Source organism: Oculina patagonica, chromosome 4 (genome assembly GCF_052425735.1).
Source record: "Oculina patagonica isolate OP01 chromosome 4, crgOcupat, whole genome shotgun sequence".
Taxonomy (NCBI): Eukaryota; Metazoa; Cnidaria; class Anthozoa; order Scleractinia; family Oculinidae; genus Oculina; species Oculina patagonica.
The window spans coordinates 37,910,112-37,923,071 of record NC_135761.1 but is presented as its reverse complement, the minus strand read 5'-3'; the positions used below and the strand labels follow the sequence as shown (position 1 = coordinate 37,923,071).

The 12,960-nt window shown below is 37.6% G+C and overlaps 1 long non-coding RNA gene across 1 annotated transcript in view; it reads left to right on the top strand.

Annotated features, from left to right (window-relative positions):
* Nucleotides 1–1,577: 1,577 nt before the first annotated feature.
* Nucleotides 1,578–12,960, top strand: part of LOC144652364 (uncharacterized) — a 110,394-nt gene continuing 99,011 nt past the window's right edge. Inside the window, exons 1-2 of the long non-coding RNA XR_013570507.1 lie at nt 1,578–1,858; nt 2,326–2,420. This is a non-coding gene — a long non-coding RNA (uncharacterized LOC144652364). The remainder of the gene's footprint in view (nt 1,859–2,325; nt 2,421–12,960) is intronic.

Below are 12,960 nucleotides of genomic sequence, written 5' to 3'. Positions count from 1 at the left end.
TTGGCGCAACAGTTGGTGTACAATTGTTAGAGTGTCTCTAGGGGAAAAGGCTCTGGAAGAGGTAACCATGATTCTGAAGCAGATCTTCTGAGATGCCTCCTTTCTTTTCTTCAGCTGCGTCTGGCTTCTCACTACTCTACAGCTCTACTACTCTTCACTCTTCTACTCTAACCTCGAAGGTTCATTGATTGACTATATAGTAAAATTGTAGACATGTTTGGGTTTGTCTGAAGCTCACTCAATCTTTATGACCTCGGAAAACTTGAGACATTCCCGAGACTTACTTAACATAGCAAATCCAAAGACAGAATCGGAAGAATTAAAACAAATAGGACACCAAACTATAACAGGAACCTTTATGGAGGTCCAAACAAAGGTCAGCTAAAAATTTCATTTACCGTGGGAACAAATCTTTTAAATACAAACACTTGACTAAATAGCCAACACAACCTAAACTTAGAAACTTCTTGTGGGAGGTAAGCCTCCGATTACTTGAATAACCCAAACATATCCACAGAAGAATGCAATTGACGAGAGCCAAAAGCTCTTAAAAGATAAACAGCTATAAATCTCTGTGCGGGTTATCGGCCCCTTAAATCAAAAGATTCTCACGATCTACAAAGTTATAAACAATTAATCATGAGCTAAAATTACTGAATTGATACTGAACTCTAAAAGTAATATTTCACTTCATAACACAGTGTAAACGTTTGATTGCTTTTTTGCGATTTTTTTCGTCAAGGTCCTCAATTACTGGACGGTGTCAGCGTTTTTCTGATCAGCGTTAATTCATTTGAAGGCTTAAGTGACTATACCTCCTCCAACAAAATGTTTGTTAATCATCTGAAATTCATCTGAAATCGAGTCCAGTTCCAATTGATAACCTCCTAGCTCCCCCACAGACTAGACTAATTTGATAATGTACATTTCATGGGAGTGCTGACTTGTACTAAAAAAATGCTGCTTGCCTAGGCGCCAAAAAAAATCAAACGAAAAGGCCTTTAGCAAATCTGATATTCCCTAGACGCGAAAAGTTTTCAATACTTTAATTCCTTGTCTTAACCACATAAAAAATGATACTAGAAATAAGGTGGGGCGAACGGATGGTTATTTTATTTTCTCACGAGCACAAATGTTCACTTACACTCTGCGTTTCCGTTAAAAAAGTAAAAAAAAAAAAAAATTATGTTACCCTTTTAATGATTTGTTTCGATGTTTGGTTGCAAAACAAAGAACTTCTAAATTTCGGTTCATTTGACCTTTAATCGATTTGACGAAAAATTGACATTGTATCCCCCCCCCACCCCCCCAATGCAATTTGATTCCTATCCATCCAACTGCGAAATGTTTTTTTGGGGAAAGGAGGCTCGGAAAATTGAGTAACGAGTTCTTATCCTGAAAGGATTAAAATTAATTAAAGATATGTAAATAGAATGATAGAAACGTGATCCTGTGTCCACATTCCAAGCGGTCCATTCCACCATTTTTTGAGGATCGCTCGTGTTTGCTCGCTATTGGTCGAGAGCTCAGAAGAAGATTGACATTCCACCCCACGCGATCGCGAAGGCGTCGAGCCCAAGAACGAAAACAGCACTCAAATGGCCGTCTCCAAACGAGGTGTGTCCGTTCGCTGTGTCTCAGGCAGCCTTCTTTGCAAATTTCCCTTTTCTTGGTTTCTATAATGGACGTCTGGTGCACTTCCAAGTATATGTACAGTCTGATGGACGGCAAAAGCGTACGAACGTACGTGATCAAACGAACAGCTGAGTAATTTGGAGGTGTTGACGATCTGAATAATTCCCGGAGCCCGGACCACCAGTCTACCTTGGCAGATCATTACACAACGAGAGAAAGAAAGGTAAGGTTTGACTGTTGTTGTATAAAACTTTCTTTTATAAACTATGAAGAACCGAACAAGTGAGATGCAAGCAAGATATTCCGCATAAGTGTCGTTTTAACGAGTGGCAAGCCACTGAATGAAAGTTTTGATATGGCAATGATGTGGCATTCCTTCGACCCCGGAAACGAAGCATCAAACCTAAAATTTGCAAGAACTCGTTTAGGATTGCCCTTCTAAAGCATTTGTCGACACTATATATGCCTTTTTATGTCATATGCAACAGTAACAATAAAGTAAAACCAACGGAAAAAATAAGAAAATCGTATCGTCGATGAAACTAGCGGGTCTGAATTTCCACCGTCTCGCATAACTTACAACTTCGGCTTGCCAACTGAAAGATGTTCGAGCAAGGGAAACTCGTGGATAGCATTTATATTACACGCAAAAGAGAAACTTAGTTATATTTATTCCTTCTTTTCTCCAAGGAAGACGCGGTAACGCTGGTCCCTGCGATTACGCATTCAAGGAATAAACTGGGAATACTTCACACTGCAGCAGATCTGTGCAAGAAAGAACCTTGGTAAGCCTGATAAGTGATTTTAATGTATTGTTCACTGGTTATGACTAGAATGTTAATCTGGCAACCAGGTTATGTTTTCATAATTAATTTTAGCAGCTTTCATGATGTTTTTTGTCTTGGTTTTACTAGACATTGCATTGATTTTACAACCCCAAGGTTCTTTTCTTATTTTGCTGTAAAGCTATGTTGCGATAGGTCAAAGGAAATTGATGCCGGAAATAGAAAGCACAACAAATTTAATTAGCTCATTTCTGTCTTGCCAAAATTGACCACATTTGCTCTTTATTTATTCCAACTGAGAAGAAAGACATATTTCTTTCGAAAGGTTATGAAATAGGCTTTCAGGAAAAAATACCAAATATTTCGGACAAAAAACAATAAGCTTCACAAATGTTCAAGATTTTATTGGCAACATATCCAGCAATTCTGGCTGAAAAAGAATGAATATAGGTTCTATTACAATTGATCTTAATTAATGATTAACCTAACTAGCATAAATATTTAGGCCAAGAAGTGTCCCGGAATTTTGAATATTTTTTTTACCTCTGTTGCCCAAATACCCCTTTCCTCAAAATATAACGATCTCTTTACACTCAGAGATAAATTGTGTGGTTCCAGAAAATATCCATACCCCCACAGATGCTCACTGGAAATTCCTTGGGAGAGGGGGGTTTAAACCCAGAAATTTCTGAGGGGGAGGAGGGGTTCAAGGGGCAGCTTCTTTTCCAGAGGGTTAAGAACATTAAAAATCTGATAGCAACACACGATTCATCCAAAGCACGAAGTAAATACGCACCATATTTATTCGGCTATAAGCCGAGACCCTAAACTTTCGGTTTTCAGAACCAGTTCGAGTCTGACAAAAAATAAACCCAAAACACTCGGCTATAAGCCGAGACCCAGTTTTTCCTTCAACTTCATGTATGCAATTGAAGAAACAACAAAAGAAATTACTAATAAAAGATGAATTTATTTAGAACTGTACATATGCATGACAAAAAATTCACCTGAGTTTAGAATCCCATCTCAAACAATCACGCATTCTTCTGAAGAATAAAGTGGTTATCGATCATCATACCAAAAGCTACTAGTTTTCAAACAACTAAAGTAAAACCTTCCGATGAAAGTTGTTGCTGAGGTAGAGACCGTTCAAAACAACTGCAAAATCGCCAGAGAATATGGGATGAATACTGTTCAGTTCGTTGCAAAATATTTCGCAAGTCGCCAGCGAGCGGATCAAGCTGATGAACTTCAGATGTTATCAACACGAAACGCTGTGCTGTTGCCGGTATTTGTCGAGTATTTTGAATCCAATCAAACTCTTCTGAAGTGGTTTCTTTTAGCAGAGAAGTCGTGGCATTAAAAGTTTAGTTTTGAACAAAAATATTACATCCAGCCGGCAGCTTTCTGATAGATCGTGTTACAATGTTTGCCAAGCGCGTGGGAACAGCAGCTTCTGATTGGTCAGTTTCTGACGTCGCCAAAGCAAGTCAAAACAATCGATTCTTTCTTTCTTCTCTTGAAGTGTCATGTTAGCGGTGATTCTTCATAAAACTTTTAAAAAGCTGAAGGAAAAGAAACAGTCTCAGGCAGAAATTTACTTGTAGAAGAGATTGCGAGGAAATTGTTTAATTGAGATTTCGAACGATCTCGACTGTTCAAAAGACGATCACGTACAGCTGACAAAATAATATTCCAGAGCGAGCCGATGGACGACCGCAGTTCCAGCCTACTAGGTAAATAGCGAAGAAAAGACGGATAAAGACTTCTTTCTCAACGTTTCTTCACTTAACTAAATGGCTTTTTAGGAGCCGCCACTTAAATAAAAGGTAATGAACAATGAATTAATTACAAATGCTTGTTACTTTTCTTTATCGATTATCGCTCGGCTTATAGATGAATAATTTATTCAAATTCAACTCTTTTCTAGTACCATGGAATTTTTTTTCGGCGGAAATACTTGGCTATAAGCCGAACCCCCAATTTGGTTTAGTTTTCACCTGTTTTCTGAAAGATTTGGTGAAAAAATCGCTTGGCTTATAGCTGAATAAATACGGTACGTATGGTGTTCTGTAAAAAAATAAAGCTCCTTTCCATTGAAATGAGGGTTGCATCATAAGCTTTAATGTTTCTGTGTCTCATTTGAGTTTCCAAGCATTTGCTAGAGCTACAATACCAAAAACACTTCAGTATTTTTTGCGACTGAGTCAAATTGGCGGAAGTGACAGGCGAAACTCATCCCTAGACTGCCACTGTTGTCTCATTTTCGTTTCGAAGTACAGAAGACCTACAGAGTTCTCTAAACCTAAGTTTAATTTTAGTATTGCCATCGCTGCATTGGGAAAGTTTTGTAACATGTTTTTTTAAAGGGTATGTTTTTTCACAACAAGAGCGATCTTTTTTTTAATTTTCCACAAGTTTTTTTGAGTCACTTTTGCTCAACCTTTCAGAAGGCCTGGCTGCTCAGCTAGTAAAACTACTTTGGACGAACGTAGTCGATATGATGCGAAGATGTTTCCAGGAGATAATTTTAGAGAAATGATTTAAACAGCAAGGACTGTTGTAAGTTGTGATTTGTATTTACTTTGCCAAGAGTTGTTTTGAAAGCAAACCAGACCTAAGCGATAGCTTCTGTGTTCGAGGCGAATAAGACTTCAGCTCAAAACAAAGAAGAAAGAAGAAAGAAAAACGTATATTAACCAGTTTAAACTTTTAAACACTTATTTACATAGAAGTTATTTCAAACTGGATTGCAAGGATGTATAGAGCTAGCTTACGTGTACGCATAGGATGATGGCAACGCATCACCTTGTTTGAAGTGAAATGTAGTCTGATTAAAGGTTATCGTAGTCTTCATTTTCATAAGAACAAAACCATTTGCATTTTCCAGGGGGTACAGTCGTCCATGCTTTTAAATAATGGAAATAATTCTTGGGAGATCTTGAGGAAACTGCAGGGTTTTTAAATTTTTTGCTCATCATCATGCTGCTGCTGCAAACATAGCAGTGAACTTTTATGTTGTCACTTGACGCACTTTAGGGTGCACTTCTTATGGTACATTCTTTGTAGTTATCCAATATCCAAAGACAGTTGTTATAGTTCCAATGTTTTCTCTAATAATGTAACTGACTTTCCTAAAAATAGGGAAGAATGTACGAACAATTAACTTGATATGTTCCATCGAAGCTTGACATAAGTCAGATTTCTCTTGTTCCAGGAGATTAAACCTTGTTCTTCATTATCACACTGCTGCTTCTGCAGACATAGCAGTGAATCTTTATGCGATCATTGGGTGCACTTCTTATGGTATATTCTTTGTACAGTCATCCAATATCAAAATACAGTTATTATGATTCTAACGTTTACCCTAATAGTGTAAAAGAATATGTCTGGAGAACAAGTTAAAACGAGATATTTCCCTGATGGGTACCTCCCCTATCCGAGGTGCCCCAGCGGCAGCCTCTAGGGTTTGAGTGACAAAAAGAAAAACTTTAAAAAACAAGAATGTATAAACAGTAAACTTGTTATGTTCCATTGAAGCTTGACATAAGTCAGATTTCTCTTGTTCCAGGAGATGAAACCTCCTAAAGCACGGGGCAAGAGGTTTAGATTCTCCTTGAAAATAGGGTTTGTTGTGCTTGCTGCCTGTCTGTATTGTTTGATGATGTCAATGTGTCAGCATAGAGCACATATTTTTCAATAAGCCACTCATTCTGAATTGCAATTTTTTATTTATTTTGAAAGGTCTGAAGATTTGGGGTTAGAATTTTCTTGGTGGTGCTATGTTGTTATGTTTCCTGCAGGGGATGCCACTTGTGAGGCAGACTATGTTGTTGCATTGTGAACATATAACAAGTTTTTTTTTAATTGTAAGACACAGAGAAGAAAAAGCCTAGTTAGAAATTAATTGCTTACAACTTCTTACAGTACTGTACACCTACTGACATCACTTACAGAGGCTTCCAGTTACCGTACTTACATTTCTTACAGAACAAAAACACTTACAAACAATGTAACAATTGATGATGTTACAAACTTAGCCCTTTGGATGATGAACTGCTGTAATGTTGTTCATCACACACTTAAGATTTTTTTCTTTTTAGATTTTCAAAATCAAATTCTGTTTCATTAAGAGAACATTTCATTTCATACCTCCCAATCATGCTGCCAAAGTTACAAGAACCTGCCTCCTTCTCACACCTCTCCAAACAACATTGAATAATAATAATAATAATAATAATAATAATAATAATAATAATAATAATAATAATAATAATTGATTAATTTATACTGCGCTTTTAAACATAAAAATGATCAACAGCGCATTACAATAAAATATTAAAATACCTTAAATTAGCAACACACTTTTAATAATTGCATTCCCTCAATCAAACGTCAGTTTGTAATAAGTGATTCAGTTATTTCTTTCAAAGGTACAAATCATGTTCAGGCTTGCCACAGCACTCACTCACTCACTGCCCATTATGCCCATTGGCACCCAGGGCAGCCACAGCATCACAACTAGTATAAATTACTAGTTACTAGACATCATAAAAACAAAAGAAAATAAATCGGTGGTTTATACATTTATTCCGTTTGTTCTAAATTTTAAAGTGTTATAAAATTTGAACATTTGTTATTTCCACTTCCATAAATCAGTGAAATTGGTTAAGGTTTCCATGCCCAAAATTTGATTGGGATTTGCTTTTCTCCTTCTCTAACTTCAGGAGCTATGGAGTCTGCACTTCTCTAAGATGCTTTAATTGGTTAACAATTCCCTTTGTTTCTCTTTGAATTATAAAGCATTGCACTATTCCTTTGCTGAGGATGTGTTGCTTTAACCTTTGAAATTTTCCATTTGTAAGTGCACTAAAAAGAAACAGAAGGTTGGGGTGATCACCAAGACTAGTTAACATTCTTGCCTTTTGAAGCACTTCTCACTTGCATCATTCAGTTTCTTTCTTTGATTCATCTCGCTTCTTTATTTCCTTATCTACTGTCTTCATCCATCAATACTTGCAACAAAATGACTTTAGCATCTCTTGTTAAGAATTAGCTGGTTGAGCTCTTTCGCTGCTTTGGCTCTAACTTTTGGTTTTTCTTGCTCCCCAGCAGTACTCCCTATTCTGGTCTTGTTTAAGACTAGATATAATTTTGTGTAGAAACCCCAGGCCTTTTATTTTTGCCAGTGATAGAATTTTTTACCACTGCAAACTCAGGGGAAACGGCAAAAGAAAAAATGGTCAATTGCTCCGGCTTCCTTGTTGTTGGCAAGAGGAGAGCGGAGAGTTTGCTTAAAATAAACTGTCAGAAACAAATTTAAGTACCACTTACCTTGACAGCTACCAGGGTGTTGTAGAGTGAAGTTCAGTTGCAGAACACACATTTCCTGTTTATACAGACACTCATTGTCATAAGTTGTTCCGTTTGATGAGCAGACCGGTTCGTGGTAGGATGGACAACATTTTACTCAACTAATCCAGTTAAAACCTTTTTCTTCCAGTGCATTTGTCTGTCTGATTGGTAAATAAAAGATATTCCAGTTGGAACCTTTTACTTCCAGTTAGTTTGTGTTAGTTCGTGCCATGAATTTTTAATAAATGATCTAGCTTACCGTTTTTGCTCTGGTCTTTAAAAAAGCCTTCTCAATCGGCCACATTTCGTGAATCGCAGCTCCGCTACAGGGTTTGTGATTAATGGCTTCTTTGAATACTTTTTTGAGCTCTTCTTGGCCTTCCTTAGACGACCCAATACAATCGATGAGTTTCAACAGTTCGCTGTTTTGATTCTCATTCAGAGAGACAGATGTCCTCTTGATCATTATTTCAGCTGTTCGGAAAAACTTCTTTTGTTCTCTCCTTACATTCTCCTGACTTGCTTTTTGACTTGCTGGGCTCAAGATGGATAAAGGCACTTTAGAAAAAGCATATTTTCTTTCTTGTCGAACATTTTCGTCTAGGTATTTTCTATTCTCACGCATGGTTAACAACCTCCTTCAAACTAGCTTGCATTCTCTGCAGATGTCCTCCCCATTGTCAGGCATTCCTTGTTGCTCTCAAGGTTTGTGCCATAACTTGCTATTCACAGCACCTGCCTGTCGCCATGGCCAATCTTCTATTTTGACAATCGATGTTTGAATTTGCGAATGTCTGCGGCAATGGCATCATAATCTACTATGCCAGGGCACATCACGAACCCAGAATTTGCTCCTGAATTACTAACCACACATTCCACTGCCTTGTAGCTCAAATCAGTGTCTCCTTCTTCGAATGTTTTGTACATGAAGACTTGGAATTTGTAATGTCCATTGGGACAAGACAGCACTTGAACCGGTCGAAAACTTCCTGTCTTCTCTGAAGAATTTCTCCTTTTTCGGAAATACACTAAGAGTTGGACTGTTTTTGTGACCGGTTAAAGCTTCCAATTCACAATGCACGGAGTGGTGAAGGTGCAAAATTCTTGCCTCAAGGTGTTTCAAGGAATTTTTTTTTTTTTTTTTTTTTTTGAAACACCTCAAGGTGTTTCAAGGTATGCACTTTCTTTGATTTGCGAAACTCTTTGATAGCCTTTTCATTTTTTGAACGTTCTTCCATCTGCCTCTCTTGAATAGAACGCTCTTTAAAGCTTTCGCGGCTAGTCTGGGACTTTTCCTCTGTGCTTTTACAGTAGGAGAAACAGAAATGGATGGTCCAGAGTTATTGCCGGGCGACACATTTGCACGCTTTCTCCTCTCTAATGCGGACTTTCTGAACTCTTGGTAGATGCTTGACTTGCATTACTTGCTGGCTCATTACTGATATTAATGCTGAAGTGTAAACGCCTGTATATTGCAAGTGGAAGAGACATTAAATGTTTAATAGCCTCCTGCGTGTTGCGCCATTGTGATTAAAATTTCTATTTCACTTAAAACCCCAGTGCTAGGCTAAGCTACATGGGGATGTTTTTTAAAAGACTTCCATTCTAACGTGGATCTGTAAGTAACTTTTGTCTTTGACATATCCAAGCGAAAGCCTTCTAAGTCCCACTCTCATGCCACTGCATGTGTAAGTATTGTACAAGACTGAACTGTTCATCTTTTCTCCAAAGATTGGACGAAGGTTAATGTGAAAATCCTTTCTGAAGCAAGAATTGGAGGTCTTTTTCAGTTCCAAGTGACTTCTCTGTAAAACAAAAGCTTCTGTCAAATTAAATTGCAAGATTATATTCCTTGCAAGATGCAATCTGTATTGATTGGAAAATTCCTTTTTATTTTTTGATTTATTAAAACAATATGTTACACGTAAGCAGAGTATTTTGGTTAAAAGTTCTGCTGGTAAATCAAAGAAGAGATCTTAAAAATATTAAACTATTTGAGACAGTTAATGAGTGAGAATGGTATACTATCCATATATTGCCGCTGTTCTGTTTTTAGTTGGCATGCACATCATGTCGTCTTGGCACGATTCTCCAATAGCACTGTCCCTTGGTGCAGTCCCCCAGTCCTCGATATCTTTTGTAGATATTCTTTTCAAAGCAATGTGGCTTTTGGTTGCTTCCCCCTATGTACAAAAGCAGTACAGGCGAAAGGTCTGAACAGAGAACAATACCAAAGCTCTCAATCCCATTAAATAAAGTAACCAGGAAAAATATGGTGGTATGATTGGACTCATTCATTTATTTTAGTTTTCTAGTTGGGTAAATATAGCAATTGTTATAATCTGGTAAGGTAATATATCTCCATAAAAGAAAACCAATGTACCAAGCAAAATGTACCCCAAACCAAGACAGTTTTTGAAAATTTCCAAGAAAAATTTAAAAAGTTTGGTCATGGAAAACTTTGAAAAGTCATGAATAAAAAAAGCGCAAAATAGTACGAACCCTTTTTTTAACTCTCACTGGAAGAAAATAAAAAAAAAAAAAAAACACTAGATGATGACAAAGATAAATTGTATTAATGCATCATATTCTCCCCATGCAGGAGGACCCACTCTTTGGAGCTTAATTTGATGGCTTCCTTTCAGAAGAATCCTGGTGGTTAAATAACAACTTGTATGTACCACTTGTGCAGCTGATTCTGAGGCACTTTGAAGCTTGTGAAATGAGCAAATAAATTCTTGGCTTTCATGTAAAGCTGTATAAAGGAAGTAACTTACATTGATATCTCCATAGATCAGTTTGTTGCTGTGTTTCCACATTTTTATGATACCTTCATCCGTTGTAGGTTCGTCCTCATCTGATGTCTTTTGCAACTCAAACAGCTTGTTTCTCATCCCGATAATCATGCTTACAAAGTTGGGGCTTTTGTATCTATGTGTTGGCACAGGTTGAACAAACTTCTTGTCTTTTGATGCTATTGTTAGATTTTGTCGTGTGGCATCTGAAGAAGTACTCAGCTTCTGATTATCTTCCATAGTTATGGAAAAAACGTTTAAGGATGGAAATGTTGGTCACTTTTTGCCGATGACGGATTACAATGCAGTAACAGTTAGCACACACACACATTAAGCCACTAGCGGTGTCTCCCATCTTTTTTAACGTATCATGGTCACATTTTTTTCAGGCTACTTTCACTTTCACCACTTTCACTACACTCATAATCACTCGGACCATTAAAAGAATAACCAGGTGGTTGATAGTCGTCATCATAATAGTGTGTCGTCAAGTCAATAACTTAAATTTGTTTTGACACCTAAATGAAATTATTAGTAGCGTCTAAGTCTTTCAAAGCGTCACGCAATTCATCCTTAAAGGAAATGCCACAAGGCAAACCCCCAAAATTTTCATAATCAACTTTAATATCTATTTCTAAGGGACCAAATGATTCTCTCCACCCTCTGCGAAGTGCATCTATAATCTCTGCAGCCCTTCTAGGCTTCTAAAAAACAAATTAATCATCATCAGGCTCCCTTGTTGTAAAAAAGCCCTTCCCAGACCAACATTAAAGTCCCCACTCCTGCTAATAAAAAATCTTGCCTGACATTCTGCCTGACAGGCAACAATATCAGCGGGTTTTGTCATCCAATCTGCATGCGACTCAGAACTGACCTCGACCTCCCCATCTGGTTTAACAACAAATTCACACTTTTCAGTAAGATACCAATAAATCCCACAAAGAATGCAACACTCTAACTCCTTTACAGAGCCGACATAATCAAAGAGTTTTTTCCCATCGTCACCAGGACGAAAAATTGCATGTGCATTCTATTTAGCAAATACTGTGTATTTCTCATAACCCTCCCATTGATATGATTTGTTGTGGGGGAACACTAGACTTACAAATAGTTCTGAATTTGGACTGCATGGCAGTTTTAAAGTGCCCATCAAAGGCACTTTGGTTCCTTTGCAGCCATAACAAACTCTCATAAGGAGTGTAGTGGCTGTTGCTTTAACAGGGTGACAAATGATATCAACTTCTGTGAAATGACCCTTAGGCAAAAGACTGAACTCTAGCCAATATTTGTGCTCATAGGTGCCAACAACTGAAACTTCGGTGCATTCTTTTGGTATCTTAATACATTTTTCTTCTATACTAATTTTAAATTTGACGCCTCCCTTGTTATAATCCGCGTCACGGGTTACAGTCAAAACAGTGTCTACAAAATATATCTAAAACAACAAAGTGAACTCTGCTGATCAACAACTCAAACTCAAACGGCAGATTCTTTGGCACCTGGTGTCACTGGTACTGGTGGCCATCCTCCTCCGTGGTGACGGTGGTGATGGTGATGCTTCTTGTCCATCTCATCAGCAAGGTGTGGACGTGATAAGGTTCCTGTCGAGCTTAACGTAATTCATTAAGTCTATCTTGCTCTAAATCACATAAATGTAAGGCAGTTAAACATAAATGTTCATAAATTGAGTTCTGATCATGCCAGAAGCTCGAACAAAATCTTGACCAAAGAAACCCTTGTTGTTCCAGTACTTAATCAGAGATGGAACTTTGTCACCCTGTATATAACAACTGCTAGGAACTCTTTGGATGTCTGCTGAAACCAACAAAAATAAGATTTATCAGACTTGAGCTTACTACCAAATTTGTCAGTATTTTCAACAATAACGTCAATAGAATTTGGAGAAAAAAAAAATCAAAAGGAATTCAGTTTTTGTTGAAGCATTCATTAATCGCATTGAGGTCTTCTTTTTTGCAGTCCTTGAACTGCCCTTAGATGTGACTCCTCCTTGTTCTTGGTAAACCAACGCCGTTGGACTTTTCCAAGATGTCACTGCCCTTTACTGTCACTAAACCACGGGTCACATTCAACGCACCCAGTGGGAGTTCTGTAATTCAATTGATTGGAAGTTAACCACAGAAACACTGACTTACCCCAGGTAAAGTTTGTCTGTTTGCCAAACCCAAGTTTATCCAGCCGATGTTTTCACTTTTCATTTCTGTATTGCTAAAGATGTGCTTTGCATACTTTTCTGCACCCATCTTCATTTGATTTGGACTGGGAAATGATTTTCCCAATACTGTCACGTAACATTTTCCAGAACTTCCTACCCGGTAAGCTGTTATTTCACTGCCAAAGTCGTTAAAAATTTGTATGCAATGAGTATCTCC